The sequence below is a fragment of the Balaenoptera borealis genome (genome assembly GCF_965194805.1).
Source record: "Balaenoptera borealis genome assembly, chromosome: 12".
NCBI lineage: Eukaryota > Metazoa > Chordata > Mammalia > Artiodactyla > Balaenopteridae > Balaenoptera > Balaenoptera borealis.
This window is the reverse complement of record NC_138869.1, coordinates 95,130,244-95,147,661: the sequence shown is the minus strand read 5'-3', so window position 1 is coordinate 95,147,661 and position 17,418 is coordinate 95,130,244. Positions and strand designations below refer to the sequence as shown.

The following is a 17,418-nucleotide window of genomic DNA, read 5'->3' as shown; positions in this document are numbered from 1 at the left end:
ATGATTTTGCAGGACACCCTCTCCTTCTTCAGGGTCTCAGCTTAGCCTGCCTCCAAAGACCTGAATGTTAGGAATGTGGCTGGGAGGCAAATTGAACGTGTGATTTAATCAAGTTTGGTTCTTTAGCTAGAAAATGCTTTGAGATTATGGTAAAAAGGACCCTAAATTGAAATGCAGTGTCATTCTCATTAGCAATCCAGGAAGCCTTTGAAAGCTCCAGTGTGAGGGAGCTGATTTTCAGGTAAAGCCAGTCTCTCAAGCATAGTTGAGGAGGTGGTGAATGGGCAAATGGGCAGATGTGGCAGACAGAGCCGTGAAGTACAGCTATGAATGTTACAGAAGGAAGTTTTTTTGGTTTTGTCTCTAGCTTCCTTTCTTCTCTGGCCCTTCTGTTTCTTTCCTGTCTTAAAATGTTCTCTCCTGATATTACGGAGAAGAAAGAAGTCCCTGGGACTTGGTTTTAGGCACAAATGAGCAACTGAAGCGGTACAGAGAACTGTGGTCAAGCCAGTTCAACAACCTGCGATGAATGTGCATGATGGGTCAGGCACTGTGTTATGAATGGAGCTCAGGGGAGGGGTGATAACAGTTGAGACACAGTCCACGTTCTGAAGGTGCTCAGTGTCTATGGGGGAGGATGGGCATCTTTTCAAGTCATTGTAACACACATCCCAATGTAGTAAGGGATCTGGGGAAGGTATAAACAAACTAGCAAAGTGATGCAAAGACAAGTAGAAGTATTCTGACAAGAGACCTGGGGAAGGTTTCAGGAAAGAACGGACATGGGGAGAGAGAGCCAGGGAAAGACAGCGACGGTGAGAACAGACAGTATTCTTGCTGAGGAGCAACTAGAAGGTTCTGAGAAGAAATACAGCTGGGAAAACTCTGTTGGGATGGGTGACACAGCAGGAGGCCACCTATGATTAACTTGCTTCCCTCAAGGTATTGGAATTTGGGACAGTTAATCTTTCATAGTTAGGAAAAGTTAACATCTCACTGAGTGTTGGAAAGAGGCTAAATCGGGTTGGATTCTCACGGGGGGTTTCCATAGGAACAGATGAGGCCTCTGACCTTTCAGAGTGAAATGGCTAAGCCAGAAAAGGAGAAGAGTAGAGTTTTTCCTGGTCTGTTCTTCCCTAGTTAATATTTATTGAGAGTCCTTCCTGGGTGCTGTGGAAACCACTTGATTACAAGGAATGTGGAGTCAGTTGGAGGAGATATAGAAGTCGTTTTTATTGCTTAGAATATGAAACTGATGTTTTTCAGAGCCCCTGAAGGCACTGAAACCATTCATCTAACAAAACATTTCTCTTAGACCTTTACTCTGTGCAAGCCAAGACAAATAACAGTCCTTCTGGAGGTCTTGTTTCACATATTCTTTGAGACATGTGTTTCCGAACACTTTGAGTGAATTATGTGTTCGCCTCATTTTGAGTCAGTGACTGCTTCTGGAGATGACTCAGTTGGATTGTTTGGTAGCACTTTTCAGGATCAACAGAGCCCCGCCTAAGAAAAGTGGGAAAATGCAGAGGCCATCCCTACAGCACTACAGAAGGGGTGGTGTGGGGTGGGAAGTGTGGACAGGGCAGGAAGTCACATTTATTGAATATCTTTGTAGGTACTTTGCTAGGTACTTTGTAGGCAATATATTTATTACTTTTTGAGACTCTTGAAGGAAATAGCAGGTATCCCTATAGAATGATGAAGAAAGACTCTGAGAGGTGAAGTAACTTGCCTAAGGCCTATCTACTGGGCAATGATGCAGCCACGATTCATAGGCCAGAATCGAGGGCTTACACCACCCTGCCCCGGCTGCTCCCAGGGCAAGTGCTCCTCTATCAGAAAACAAACAATACTGTTCTTTTATTGGGCTAATACCAGGAAAAAAGAGAGCGCAAACAGTACTACTCCACCAGCAACCTTGCTACAGCTAGGGCAAAACTTTCAAACATTTTTTTGTTCAGCACTGTAGTAAGAAATATATTTGACAAGAAGATCTAGTGCAGTTTTACATATAAAATTTCAAAAGTTTTATGAAGCAATTCTTACTTTCTGACTGTGAGGTGCTCTGTTTTCTGTTGAAGTAATCTGTTCTATTCGTTTAGTTTAAAAAAAAAAAAATGCTGATCCTGAATCTCCAATTTGGGGGTGGCCTGCTTAGTGAAAGCACTCATTGGGGGTAACAAATTGGAGATTTGTTTGTAACATTGGACAAAGGAATTTTGGCAAGTCTTTCCTCTTTTGCATACACCCCTCTGGCTAAAAATACAATGTTACCCTTTTATGATTTATTTTTCCCCTAAAGGCTGTCTGGTTCTATTGTTCATAAAAGAAATAGGTAAACCATTTACCTATCTCCAAGAACCTTTCACTCATGTGTAGGGTTCCACGGCAGAGTAGATTCTGCTTCTTCTACCTTCCTAGGGACAAAGGGCTCCAGTCAGCCCTCAATCAAGAGGGAGTTTTGAATGTGAGGAAGCTGATTATGTCTGCTTTTAAATTATTTGCCTTGTCCAGGTCATGTATAGAGGTCTTCTCTCATGACTCCTATCTGTGAGTAAATAGAACTTTTAAAGCCTCACGCTTTTACTTTAATCATGGAAATATTGCTGGATTTGGTTGAGAGGATTGGAGAGAGATAGGTGGTATTTAATGAGGTGGATTTTACAATTCCATTCACCCTGACAGGAGAGGCTCTGATATGAGGATCATGTTTGCCAGGTTTGTGGGGAGAAACCTGTAGGAATCAATCTTTTTGAAGGCACTTTGTATGCTATGAAGTGCCAGGCAAATATGAGCAATTATTGCTATTAGGTGCGATGCTGAGTAAGAGCAAAGCTCTGTATCTTGTCTGTAAACGATGGCAGGTCTTTTCTTTTTTTGTTGTTATAAATTTGTTTATTTATTTAATTAATTTATTTCTGGCTGCGTTGGGTCTTCGTTGCTGCACGCGGGCTTTCTCTACTTGTGGTAAGCGGGAGCTACTCTTTGTTGCGGTGTGTGGGCTTCTCATTGCTTTGGCTTCTCTTGTTGAGGAGCATAGGCTCCAGGCACGTGGGCTTCAGTAGTTGTGGCGTGTGGGCTCAGTAGTTGTGGCTTGCGGGCTCTAGAGCACAGGCTCAGTAGTTGTGGCGCACAGGCTTAGTTGTTCTGCGGCATGTGGGATCTTCCCAGACCAGGGCTTGAACCCATGTCCCCTGCATTGGCAGGTGGATTCTTAACCACTGCGCCACCAGGGAAGCCCTGGCAGGGCTTTTCTTGACACAGGTGAGACCTGTAGCAAATTTTTGCTCTTTGCCTGACCACAAAAATTGTTACTCTTTATTTGACCAATAAATCCAAGACATACTGATTCCCTATTACATACTAAGTATTGTGCTGGACTTTGTGGAGGCTGAAACCAAATGAGATGTGGTCTCTGCACTTTAGGTGCTTATAATTGATCTTCAGGGAGAAGAGACATTTAAGGCACAAAACAAAAACATGAAAAGTCCACGATGGTGTGTAACTCAGTGCCGAATGGAATGCTACAGAAAAGCCAAATGGTCAGATTCGTCAGAGGAATCCGGATCTGCCTCATGGTCTGTGAAGGAAACTCCACGTTGGAAATTAGACAGAGGAATGAGGAGGCAGCAGAGGTCTGTTTATCTGGAAAACTCTACTCAGTAACCTGCAACCCTTGGGATTTATTTGACCTGATTTGTGGTGTTGGTTAAACTCAGGCTTCAAGACATCCCATGCACTATGTCATGCACCGAAGCCTCGGTAAAGAATTTAATTGAAGGACTGTGACTTCTGGGTCTTGGTGTATTTGTCAGCTTGGGCTTCCACAAAAAAATACCACAGACTGGGGGGGGGGGGTGTCAAACAATAGAAATGTATTTCTCATAGTTCTGGAGGCTGGGAAGTCCAAGATCAAGGTCCTGGCAAAGTAAGTTTCATTCTGTGGCCTCTTCTCTTGGCTTGTAGGCTGCTGTCACTCACATGACCTCTTTGAGAGAGTGCTGATCTCTTTTCCCTTTCTTATAAGGACATTAATCCCATCATGGGAGCCCCATCCTCGTGCCCTCATCTAAACCTAAGTATCTCCCAAATACCCCACCTCCAAATAACATCACATTGGGAGTTATGGCTTCAACATATAAATTTGCGGGGCGGGGAACACAAACATTCTGTCCACAACACTCTGTATGCTCAAATTCTGAGACGAAAGGGAGAAAGGGAAAAGCACAACAGAACTTCGGCCTCCTCTGCCACCTTTGAGCTTTGTTATAGCAAGAATGCATCCTAAATATTCTACTATCAGTAATGTGGTCACTTCTTTAAGGCCTCACTGATTTCAACATTTTTGTCATATCTGAAGTTGAGGCATGTTGGAAGGCTGCCAGAATGCCATGCACCAAATTATGTGTTGAGTATTAGGGCCTCTTGAATGCATGCACTTGAGAAGTGTATACTCTATTAGGCAAATCATACAACTTACCCATCAGCTTCCATAATTAATCTGACATATAAATAGTAGAGAGGCCACTGCTTGGTTCCTTCCCAATTGACTACCTATTCCTGACTTAGGAATAGCCAAAAGTTATGAGTACTTTTTTCCCTCTTTGGTTCTTCCATTATTTCCAATGCCATCTTCCTATTTGAGTCTTCTCTTCTGCTGCTTCTTCCTTGCTCAGAAAGACATAAAGTAGCCATGAATTGTTTGTCTCCTTATTTTTCTGGCTATGGACCAAGAGGAGCCATGCCTGGTACATTCATTTAAGATAAGCAGGGGTGGGATGTAGTTAAATGTTTATAAAGAAAATTTTAAGGAAAACAGAGTGTAGGGGGTTAGTGCCCTCTGAGCCAGTATTAGAAGAGGCCCCCGATGTGCTGGGCAAGGCAACACTTGGGTTGTGAGGAAAGAATCCCACAGCCTCAATAATGACCCACGGCCACTGAGCTTCTGAGGTTTTCCTTTCAAGCAAAGCAGACTCCTAGGCAAGTAGGGTGACCCTAATTTTCAACATTAATTTTTCTTATCAACATTCAGTTTCTTAATATGCTTTGCCAAGGTAACCCAGGGAGGCATGTCCATCCTTTTTGATGACCCAACCTAAGTCACATCACTCAGGATATCACAGAGGATATCTGTATAATTATATGGAGTCAAAGAAACTTGTGGATGGAGGAACTTTAGGGATTCTTGGTCTGGTTCTTGATCTCAGGTAAGGAAAGCAAGGCCCCCTGGGATGGTGTCTTATGTCAGTCAGCAAAAGAGCTGACACTATATCTAGGCCTCCTGACTCCCACTCAATTCACTGTCATTTTTCACTGTGCCCAGCTTGGAAAGTTTATACTTTTGTGTGTGCGTGTGTGTGTGTGTGTGTGTGTGTTTGAGATAAACTTCCTTGGAGGATGGCCTAGTATTTTATCAAAATGCTGGAAATTTTATGTTTATGGTTTAATAGGTAAGGTTGGCACTTATTTACCTTTTTTTACATTTTTAGCAGAGCAAGTAGCAGATCTAGAGGTGATAAAGTTTAGAAAATATGCTGGGATAAAATCTCTTAAGTCAACAAAACTAAGGCCATGTTTTGTTCAGGGCTCTGTGTTTTGTTATTAATTCATCCTGGGGTCAGACTGAATCATTGCCTTTTTCTAGGCGGTTTTCATGGGCAGTTGTCAGAAGAGAGGCTCTGTTTTCAGGCATTGCGATATATATTGGGTAGGGTGGGGGTGGGTAGATGGATGTGGTATCAGGGAGAAAGAGAGAAGAAGATGGCAGTGTAGCCAGAAAGGAAACGGCACTTGTGTCAGGAAACATACTTCTTTTCCATCATGATTTTGTTATTGAAATATAGTTCATTTCACATCTTAAGTCTTCTTCTACTGTCACGGAGAATAAAGATTAATTGAAGGTACACTTTATGACAGCTTGTTTGTTCACAAAACATCCCACAGCAGGAAACCAGGAGACAAGTTGCCTCAACTCTACAACTAAGAATCCAAGAGCATCCAAAAGACCCCAGTTCCTTTATGTCGTGAAGAGGTGAATTAGATGACTTTTTTAGTTCTCTTGTAGTTCCCCAATTCTAGGTCATCCGTCATGGCAAGATACCCCATTTCTGAAATCGTCCTGATTTGGTTATGTACTCTGCCAAACAGTGCAATAGATACTACTACATACAGTCCAGAATTGCCAGGTTTGCTAGTTAACACCCTGAAGGTCATGAGTAGGAGGCTGCCTTCCTCCGTTACCAAAAACCGATGAGGAAGATTTTGTAATTTGGAGATAGATGGGATGTCTGGAAGGCATCTTGGCCAAAGAATTCCATCATACCCTATCTTGAAGGCTTGTGATAAAAGTACCCAGCTCAGTGTCTGGCACTGCACAGCTTCCCTGGGAGTGTAGATCCCCTCCTGGTAAATATTTTTGATTGCTTGAGGAAAGATCTTAGGTTGCCTTAAATGAAATTGGCCTTGGGACATTCTCTGATGGTTCAGCGCTCAAGCACTTCACCTTTGGCCCACCAATTAGCCTTTTCTGGCTGCTCCTTGAAATTGCCTAATTCTCTCAAGATGTCTCCACATGTTTTAGAGTTGTCTCTTCCCTATGGACTCTCCAAAACTTGCCTGTCATGTCCCTTGTTTCCTAAGGTTCTAACCAGTCTTCCACATGACAGCCAATGATTGCCTGCCACATATATATATATATATATACACACACACATATACACATATATATACATATACATACATATATACACATATATATACCCATATATACGTATATATATGCATATACATACACACATACATACGCATATACATATATATACATATACACACATACATATATATGCATATATATACCCATATATATGTGTATATATATATATATATGCATATATATATACACACACACACACCTATAAATTACATATATAAATATATACATAAGAAAGTGGTGAGGGAAGGGATCACAGTCTACAAACTCAGTCTGTGACAAATCAAAGAAAAACAGTAACTTCAAAGCTTCTACCAGGTGTTAAAGGTAATGAATTTTTTTTTTTTAAAGATTTTTAAAAATAATTAATTAATTAATTTATTTTTTATTTACTTATTTTTTGGCTGTGTTAGGTCTTCGTTTCTGTGCGAGGGCTTTCTCTAGTTGCGGCGAGCGGGGGCCACTCTTCATTGCAGTGCGCGGGCCTCTCACTGTCGCTGCCTCTCCCGTTGCAGAGCACAGGCTCCAGACGCGCAGGCTCAGTAATTGTGGCTCACGGGCTTAGTTGCTCCGCGGCATGTGGGATCTTCCCAAACCAGGGGTCGAACCCGTGTGCCCTGCATTGGCAGGCAGATTCTTAACCACTGCGCCACCAGGGAAGCCCTGTAATGAATTTTTTGTTTAGGAAAATACTGGATAGGGCTTCCCTCGTGGCGCAGTGGTTGGGAGTCCGCCTGCCAATGCGGGAGACCTGGGTTTGAACCCTGATCCGGGAGGATCCCGCATGCCGCGGAGCGGCTAGGCCCGTGTGCCACAACTACTGAGCCTGCGCTCTAGAGCCCGTGAGCCACAACTACTGAGGCCCGTGCGCCTGGAGCCCGTGCTCTGCAGCAAGAAAGGCTACCGCAATGGGAGGCCCGTGCACCGCGGCGAGGAGTGGCCCCTGCTCGCTGCAACTAGAGAAGAGACCACGCGCAGTGGCGAAGACCCAATGCAGCCAAGAATAAATAAATAAAATAAATAAATTAAAAAAAAATACTGGATGGATCATTTCGGTTAAAATTTAAAAAAAATTAAGTGAATGTGAGCTTGCTTGGGTGGTAGCTTGGTAGAAAAATGGTGAGAACCCCTGGGACTGAGAGAAGACAAAGGATGATAGAAAAGTCTGGTTGAATATGGTAACATAATAAATTGTTGTTGGCTAAGGGAAAAAATCCAGCCAGCAGGAATCCCCTGTGACAGGATGGAGAAACTTCAAGAACTGTAATGCCTAATACCCGGTGATAAGTTTTTCTTTAGGATTGGTAGTGTTCTTCTATTAAACCTAAGCTTTTAGTAAAGGCTTGTTCCATGAAGTAGTAGCGATACAGTTGCTTTGGGTGTTGAAAGGAGGTAGGAAGGTGGTGGCCAAAGGTGAGGGGATAGAATGAGGAAAAAGGTCAGCATTTTCAGAAAGCAAGATGGTAAGTAGGACTGAGAAACCAGCAACAGCAGGAATTTGGAGTGATATGAACCAAGAGAACATGGTTCCTAGACTCCTTAAAAATATCAGGGAGGTGATTGGATTTCTCAGCCTATGTTAGATGGTAGCTCGAGTCATTTTATTTGAGTATTGATGAAAAGGGTGACTCTGAATAGCCGGTAAACCTGGGGACATTTGGATTATAGACCTGGGACATGTACATGCACAAAATGTACAAAATGATCTGGCGTTGGTTGCCATTGTGTACTCCTGTGCCAACTAAGTTTGTGGTTGCATATTAACTTCCAACAAGGAGCTTTAAAAACTTGCTTTGCTCTGTCCATCCCCAGATAGTCTACTTCAAATGCTCAGTGTTGTGAAGCCCAGGCACTGATATTTTTAAAAAGATCCTTAGTTGATTCCTAATATGCAGGTAGGGTTAAGAGTAATAGATCAAATGGCTCTTTTAGGATAGGTAGTATCCAAATAATTTTTGCTCACTTCTACTCCAATTTTAATTCTAGAGATAAAAAGTGATCTGCAGGGGGTATTATCAGCAACAATAATTCTTAAAATGGGTTTATATCAATAAAACATGGAATTTTATATCTCAGACTGCACCATATTTAATTGTACAGTTACTAAGCAATATCTGTTTGGTGCAGGATGACATGGATGTCATTCAACCTGGATTCTAGTTATGACTCAAACCAACATACTGTATTTGAAGTTTAATCTTCTTATCTGTGAAATACGGCTCCTAATAACATCTGTCCAATCTACCTCATGAGTTAGGAATGAAACAATACCGTAATAGGTGTAAAAGTTTTTGATAAAGGTAGAAAGTTTAACAGAAGTATAGTGTATTGTTATTTTTCTTTTCCTTTGTAGTCCCATTTAGTCACACACTTGAAGGATTACGCGTCAATTTCGGATCAGTGGGAGGCGGAACCCGCGGGGGCGGAACCCTCGGGGGCGGAACCGGGAGACGGTACGGTCATTTTATGTAAGGGACTTGTGCGTCCACGGTCATTTTATGTAAGGGACTTGTGCGTCCACGAGTTCGTATTCGTGTGTGTCCTGGAACCAGTCCCCAGAGGATACCGAGAGCCGACGCTGTATGTATATATGTGAATATATACACAGAAATGTATATAAATATATGTATACCGGTGTACATGGGTACATATATGTCTATCCGGTGCCTATACGGGCCTTTGGAAGCAAGGTTATGCCAAGGCAGCGGCAGGCCATAAAGAAAGAAACCGCTAAAGCGCAGCTGTTGTCCCAGGGCAGCAGCGACCACAACCTCACCTTTGTGCTGACAAGGCTTCTGGATATGATCTTAATTGAATAAGCTTCGGGCCTGCTTCTTTTTCTGCCTTTGGATGCCTGTGTGGACGTTATCTCTAGGTATGCAGTATAACAGGGGAGGGTAGTGTGGGCACTGGGGTTCCCTAGAGAGCTGGGGCCACTTGCCCAGCTGTCAGATGAAAGCATTTCACATGGATGTGGAAGAGTTTTTTTTTTTTTCTTTAATATTTTGGAGATTGATTTTACTTTTTTTTTTTTTTAATTTTTATTTATTTTTGGCTGTGTTGGGTCTTAATTTCTGTGCGAGGGCTTTCTCTAATTGTGGCAAGTGGGGGCCACTCTTCATCGCGGTGCGCGGGCCTCTCACTGTCGCGGCCTCTCCTGTTGCGGAGCACAGGCTCCAGACGCGCAGGCTCAGTAGTTGTGGCTCACGGGCCTAGTTGCTTCGCGGCATGTGGGATCTTCCCAGATCAGGGCTCGAACCCGTGTCCCTTGCATTAGCAGGTATCTCAACCACTGCGCCACCAGGGAAGCCCCTGGAAAAGAGTTTTAAGAGGAGCCACTGACAGGACTGCACTCTCAGAAATGGGTGGCCCTTCTCAATAACTCTTTCCAATTCTCCTATTCCCCTTTACCACCTCCTCCTCCATGGTGAAGCACTCAGGGCTGAAAGGTGTTCAGGTGTTTCCTTCCTGGTTTAGGGCAGAGAATCTCTTCCCAGGTCTTGGGCTCTCCCCAGCCGGAAAGGAGTGCCAGCTCTTACAAAGGCTTTACTGTGTGGTGTGAGGAGGGGCTGGCCCAGGACGGGCAAGGCAGCTCTGTTGTGTGCCAAAGAGGAAGCCCTAGTAGGGATGGTCTAATGGGAGGAATGGATGTTGGTGGGTGTATGGTTAAATCATAGTAGGGGATTTCAGTGAAAAACCCAAAAATTATGTGGTGGTTCCCCTTCTTTCACAACAGCCTAGAATGCTCTTTTGCGTGAGCTGTCCTCAGGGAGGATTAAGAAATCTGGAATCAAGAACATGGTTTTACTGCCCCAATTTTTTGCTTTCTAGAGCTCTTCTTTCTTCCCCTATCTCATGGGTTTTCAAGGTTGAATCTGGATGTGGAAATGGTACTCTGGGTCCTGTTCTGCTCAGGGTGGGATTTGTCTTAAGTATTTAAGGTCCCCTTAAATCAGGGGCTATCTCGGGGCCTGACATGTACAGTACTTCTATCTTCCATCTCCTTCCCCCAACCCCAGTGAAAGTGAGGGCACCAGTGCTGGCTGTAGATATGATTTGCCTTTGGTCCCCATGGGAGGTCTGTGGGCCTGGAGGTGTAGGTGTGGGGCCTTAGGGCATTTCCATGGCAGTGTCATTCTGGTCTTCAGGTTCTTCTTCCGTAGTTTTCAGAACAGTCCTTGGGTTGCTGGGAACCAGGGGTCTGAATCCTGCTGCCAGTTAGTCCTGTGACCTCAGGTAATTTACTGCGTCTCATTTTCCTCCCGTTACCTGTTGGATGGGAACACTTTGTCAATTATAAATTAGTGTAAAGAGCTATAATTCTGGTACTTACATGGTGGCTAGCTTGATTTTTGTTAAGCATGTATGTATAGGGATGGAGGAGAACGTCATAATTGAGTTTAGGGTCAGAAAGAAAGATCCTCTAAACTTAAAAGCGTGGTTGCTGAGGGGCATAGAGGAAAGGAAAGCACAGTAGGTGCATTTCAGAGTGTGGTCAGTTGCATAGACCAGAAAGAAAAAGTTGGGGTGGGGGAGCAGAAGGAGAAAAAGCTGGCTGGGCCTTCTGTTAAAAGCTATGAGAGATGACTTTTTTGGTGCAAAGAGATAACAAAATCTCTCCACAGTGCCTCACATTCAACCATTAGAGATTTATTCCTTTGGATGAAACACTGTCTTTTTGGTTACCATTCTCATTTAAAATATAGATGTTTCTAGGGGTAACATGTTAATCTATATGTACCTTTTTCTGTTCATTTCCCAACCTGACAGGGGCAGCCTGGGTAAAAGTGATGGTACAGGATTAACTGTGAAGGATAAGTTAAATCAGGCTATGGATGAAGAGGAAAACTTGAGAGACTTCTTTTCACTTACTTCACCATTTTGCTTAGAACTCAGTTTCATGTGGAGTTTGCTGAGAGGACAGGGAATGAGTGTGCTTTTCCCTTCACGGCCTGTGTTGCCTCAAGACAAGCTCTGATCTCAGGGGGAAATGTGTGCTAATGGCAATTAATAAATAACCCGTCACAGTTCACAAAAGCCTTTCAAATCCATTATGGCATTTTGTTCTCACACATTCCTCTCAGGGAGGTAGACGAGACTCTGGATCTAATTAGTATATGAGAAAATGAGAACTCTTGAGTTGCTGGGAAAATCATGAAGTTGCCTTGAAGCCACATTGCTGGCCCCTAGCAATTGAATCAGAGTGTTGACGATGATAATAGTAGGTGCTTTTCTGTTAGAATATCAATTTATTTTTGTTTCTTTAGCTCCTCTCTGATGAAGATGATACCTACAAGGGCAAATTTGAGGCACCATATGTGAAATGCTGGGACCCTTGTTGAGAAAGGAGACATTGAAAGCCAAGGATGCTTGTGCAGTTACTCTGATGCGGCAGTTTTCTGGTGCCATCTAGTGCTTCACGGAAGCAATGGCAGATGAATGGCTCAGTCGTAAAAGGACACAGGTTGCAGCAAAGTGAGTCTTTAAGGTGACAGAGTTGAGTTTTTCTTAAACTGGGTCTGTGAGTCATTGTATTTATTTTCAGAGGTTTGAGAAAATTGTTTTCTTTAAAAGTTGTCTTCTCCCACAGGTACTTTAGGATTGGGAGGAAAGACCTGATGAACAAATTCATAGCATGTTATATTATTCACTTTACCCATGGGTAGTTGCATATTAAAAGGGCTACAGAGAAAGAAACAATAATTAACCCTAAAAAAGGGATCCCTTTAATTGACTCTGAGTCCTTTGAGGGTAGGGACTAAGTTGGTTATCTTCATACCACTAGCCTAGCAAACACTGGCCACATGTAGGTAACAGTGAATACATGTTCTATGTCTCATTGATGGTATGATTTCACCCCAGTGGCATCTGGATGAGGAAGCTGTACACCCTGTTGGCCGGTAGCCTTCTCAGATAGTGAGTGAGTCATGGGATTCTTCGCTTATTTTCACAGAGGCAGGTAGCCTGAGAATGGGAGGCATATATCTTTGAGACAAATACCAACCTGGTCCTTTTCTAGAGGCAGGGCTGAATTTTTATTTTAAAGGATAGTTAAGGAATATGAAAATGTAAGAGCATTTAAAGCATAAAGCAGAGAGAATGTTAAAAATCCATTTATAGGCCCCATCCTTAAAACTGGAATTAGGATTAGAGTCAGGGACCCTAGCTGAACGATAGAACAGGCATGGGCCTTAATTTTAGAATGGTTTCCCCTGAGGCAGAGCTCTCGGAGACACAACTCTTGCCTTTAAGGGTGAGCTTCAGAAAAGATACTTGGAAACAAATACGGTTGACCCTCGAACACTGGTTTGAATGGCGCAGGTCCACTTTTACTCAGAGTTTTTCGATCGTAAATACTCTAATACTACAGGGCCCGAGGTTGGTTTAATCTGTGCATGTGGAACCATGGATACAGAGGAACTGAGTATACAGAGGGCCAAGTATAAGTTATACTCACGTTTTCTACTGTGTGGAGGGTCGGTGCCTCTAACCTCCTTGCATGTTCAGGGAGGGTCAACTGTAGTTTGCTCTTTAGACATTTTAATTCTTGCTCTTGGTGACCCTATGCATAGGGCATCACTAAACATCCCTAGCCCTAGGTTTCACCTGGCTACTTCTTGTTGCGCTATGGTGAGGGCATGTAGCTATGTCTGCTAATGTTCAATCTAACATCCACATGGAAAGGTACATGCTTTGAGCCTTTCTGTTAGGAACTGGGAGTCAATCTAAGGAGGCAGAGTCTACAGGCCTAAAATAAGTGTGATGATACTTACCCTTCATTTCTGTTTCATTTTTACATTTGCTTTTAGCAACAGCTGTGTGCATGAAAATGTGTGTGGGTCAAACATGGGACTAAGTAAAGGAAACTGGTTAGTTCTTTTGAAAAGCAAAGAATCTTTTTGCAAAGTAAATAATCACACAGTTCAACTTGATAATCTATGTGTTGGCCAAGATATGTTCATTTAGGGTCTCTCTTGTTAAGTACATGTTCCATGTTTAAGCGATTACAGAAATTCATTTAGTCCTTGAACAAGAAATGGATTGGCTTGTAGATATTTGTTGAGGCAAAAATGCATATGTCCCTTTATTACAAAAATTATAAATCATGAATAGGTTTTCAGATCAACCCTCCAAAAGCTCTTAAACCCATGAGGTAGGTTAAATAATGCAGTTTGTAACTGAAGCAATTACAATCAAAAAAAGAATACAGCTAGAATAGTCAAAACTATGAAGGAGATGCCAGATTCAGTAGAAATATATTTTTAGTTATCAAGATGTTTCAGTAAACGTAGTGTTAGAGAAACATGAAGAGGAAAAATACCTTTGTATTGAGATGTTGGTGGCACAGATTCTTGTGTCTAAGTTAGTCTAAAAATGGGTAGCCTTCTTGTGTTTGTTCAGAGTTGGCCATTTTCCCCCTCAGAATTGAAACAGAGTAAGAAGAGGAGAGATTTTTTTTCTGGACTTAGTGCATAAGATCTAGAAAATAAAGATGGAAGAAGAGAGTTGAAAAAAAATATGTGTGGGTGTGAAAAAGAGATATCTTGAAGTTAGCAAGTGGCCTATACGTAGAGAAATTAGGAAAATCAACTCCCGAGAGTTTGTACAACCTCCTGATTCCCAAAGGAAGTGAATCTATGTCTGCTAGTTTCCATGTTGGCTGACAGTTATTACGTTAAAAGGAAAATAGTATTTTGCATGTTTAATGACTTTTGAAGATCATTTGCAAAGTTTTTTTTTTTCACATAGCAACATGGTTTGTGAAAGAAATTTCAATTCAGGAATTTTCTTTAAAATCAAAATCTAACCCCCCTCCCTAATCCCCATTAGTATTGCTGTTTTGATTCCTATACCAGTAAAGAGCCTAGCTTGGGCTTTTCAGGGTGACATCCCATCCAAAATCCCATGGCAAGCAAGCTTTTCACAAGTATCCAGCTGTCTTTCTGTCTCTCTATGTGTCAGACAGGCAGGCAGCTGTGAATCATCAAATACACATTGGGGTCATTTGGGAGATAGTCTTTATGAAAATAAAAAATGGGTTTGAGTGCTTATTGATTTTTTTCTCTTCAGTGTGGAATGAGAAAGCTCCGTCAAGTAAAGCAGTGGATCCTTAAAGTGTGGTTCAGGACTAGCACCGTCTAAGTGATGCACTTGGGAACTTGTCAGAAATGCAGTTCTCAGGCTTGATCCCAGACCTACTGAATCAGAAACTATGGGTGTAGGACTCGTTTTAATATGTTCCCCAGGTGACTGTGATCCACACTCAAGTTTGAGAACTTCCGAGTAAGTTCTGCGTGGATGAGGTGGGGAGAACTAAGGGAAGTAGGTTAGGGAGTGAAACCAGTTCAGGCCAACTCCTTCCAAAATACAGTCATTATTATATGGCTGAAAGAAGTTTGAAAGGAACATTAAAGGTGGTCTCCTGAAGGGTTAGGAAATAAACCAAACACAGCTCGAGGGAGAGTGGAAAGGGATGGCGAGAGTACTACTGATTTTCTCTTGGGGTTGAAGCTGAAAGGTTAATCAGGTCTACAATCCCTTATCCAAATTTCTAACTCACAAAGCTCTGAAAACCAAGAGTTTTAATGTAAGTTTGGCACCAAAATTCACTGGTGGCAAAACCTGTCTGGAATTCATATGAGATTATTTATGATCATTATATTTATCCCACTTAGAGTGAATATTTGTGTTTTGTTTTGATAATTTTTGATAAAATATTAGTACATTTGATTATGGGGTAAGGCCCCAGATTCTACTGGAGGTCTTAGTAATTCATTATATTTGCTTTCTAAATTCTGAAAAATTCTCAATTCTGAAGCATATCTGCCTCAAAGATTTCAGAAAAGGGATTGTGGATCTGGATAGGTTTAAGAGCCTCTGGTCATTTCTCAGAGCCAGCCAACTGAGCCAACTCCTTTTTCTCCCTTCCTCCTGTCTCCTCTAATGACCCAACTGTCTGAAGTAAAGGGGTCCTCCAAGCCAAGGACGGAAAGCTCCAAGCCAAGCCCCAAGGATAGATCTCCTGGGGAGGCAGTGGGTCTAAGAGCCACTGTTGGATCCAAGAGACCCACCCTTTCTGTCCAGTGCTACCCAGACTGGAAATTCCTTGAGAGTGGGCCCATAGCTTGCACATCTTTGAGCCTCAGTAACTTGCACAGAGTGTGCTGTGCTAAATGAGTGGGAGAGGCCTTGTGATGAAGAGGTATAATCCAGGAAGATGGAAGCAGCTGCCATTGCTAGAGTTGAGGCCGTTCTGCTTTGCCATCATCTGCCTAGGCCACGCAGCTGTCAGAGCAAAGACTAACTGGTAGTAAATGCAGAGGTTATTCCCTCCCCCACCCCCGTGCCCCCCTTTTTAAAAATGAGCTAAACTCCATATTTTATTCATATTTTGTTAATTTCTGCATAATGTCCTTTTTCTGTTCCTGGATCTCATCTAGGCTACCACATTTACATTACATTTAGTCATCATGTTTCCTTAGGCTCCTCTTCCTGTGACAGTTTCTCAGACTTTCCTTGTTTTTGAAGATCTTCATGGTTTTGAAGAGTATTGGTCAGGTACTTTGTAGAATTCCTCTCTACTGGAATTTGTCTCATGTTTTTCTTATGATTAGCCTGGGGTTATGGGTTTGTGGGAGGAAGACCAGAGAGGTGAAGTGCCATTCTCATCACATCCATATCACGGATTGTAGTTCCTTTTGACGGGGCTCTCCTAGGCTGTGGTTGTTGATTGCTTACTGTCGCCGCATTCTCTTTATATTGGGATTTCAGGTAACTCTCCAGGGTTAGGCTCACTTCCACAGAATTCAGAGTTGAGTCCTAGCTGGCTCAGCTGTGCTGACCTAGGCAAGTGTTTCCAGTGGAAAAACCCAACTTAAAAAAGGAATTTCTTAATTCATGTTTTTACAAAACCCCAAATTTTGGTTTCAGGCATTCCAGGATCCAGGAACTCAAGCACAGTCATTAAGAATCTGTCTCTTATATATTGGCTTTGTTTCCTTTGGGTTGGCTTCATTTTTAGGCTGGCTCTCTCCAAAATTTAGAAAAGAGGATTCCTAGAAATTCAGAATCTTTATATTATCCTTAGAACTAGGATTTTCAGGAGAAAGAGCATGCTTTCATGAAAGTCCAGCAAAAGCACTTAGGGGAGGAAATTCTTGTCTCAGTTTAGGTGAATGCTTGTTTCAGAATCTGCAGCAGGCTCTGCACTGCTCTGATTGGCCAGGCTCAAGTCATGTGCCCATTCCCAGAGCTTGAGGTGTGGGGCCAGCCCCGTCTAAACCACATGGGCTGCAAAGCAAAGAAGGGAAAGAAAGGTTGAATGAGTTTTCTAAGCTTGTTTGTTAAAATGGAAATAGTAATATGTACAGGAGATGTTCTGAGAGCAGAAAGAGAAAATTGGTATCCTAACTAACATTTATTTGATGCTTACCATGGTATGCCAGGTGCTTTTCTAAGCATTTTACATATACCAACTCATCTAATCTTCTGAGCCACCCTAGGAAGTAGAAATCATTATTACTTTAATTTTACAGACAAGGGAACGCAGGCACAGTCATACTACTGGCAAATGGTGGAGACAGGATTTATGCAGGCGCTCTGACCCAACATGTTCTTAAGGATCTCATGATGCTGCCTACTGAGAAAACATTTGGCACAGGTAGTGCTGTGGTGCGTCACGGAGACTTCCCTCCAGGACCACGGTG

General features: G+C 42.5%; 1 protein-coding gene across 1 annotated transcript in view; it reads left to right on the top strand.

Moving 5' to 3' along the window:
• Positions 1–17,418, top strand: part of RNF144B (ring finger protein 144B) — an 867,397-nt gene that overhangs the window by 182,596 nt on the left and 667,383 nt on the right. Inside the window, exon 10 of the transcript XR_014232478.1 lies at positions 11,980–12,187. The gene's annotated coding sequence lies outside the window, so the exon portion shown is untranslated. The remainder of the gene's footprint in view (positions 1–11,979; positions 12,188–17,418) is intronic.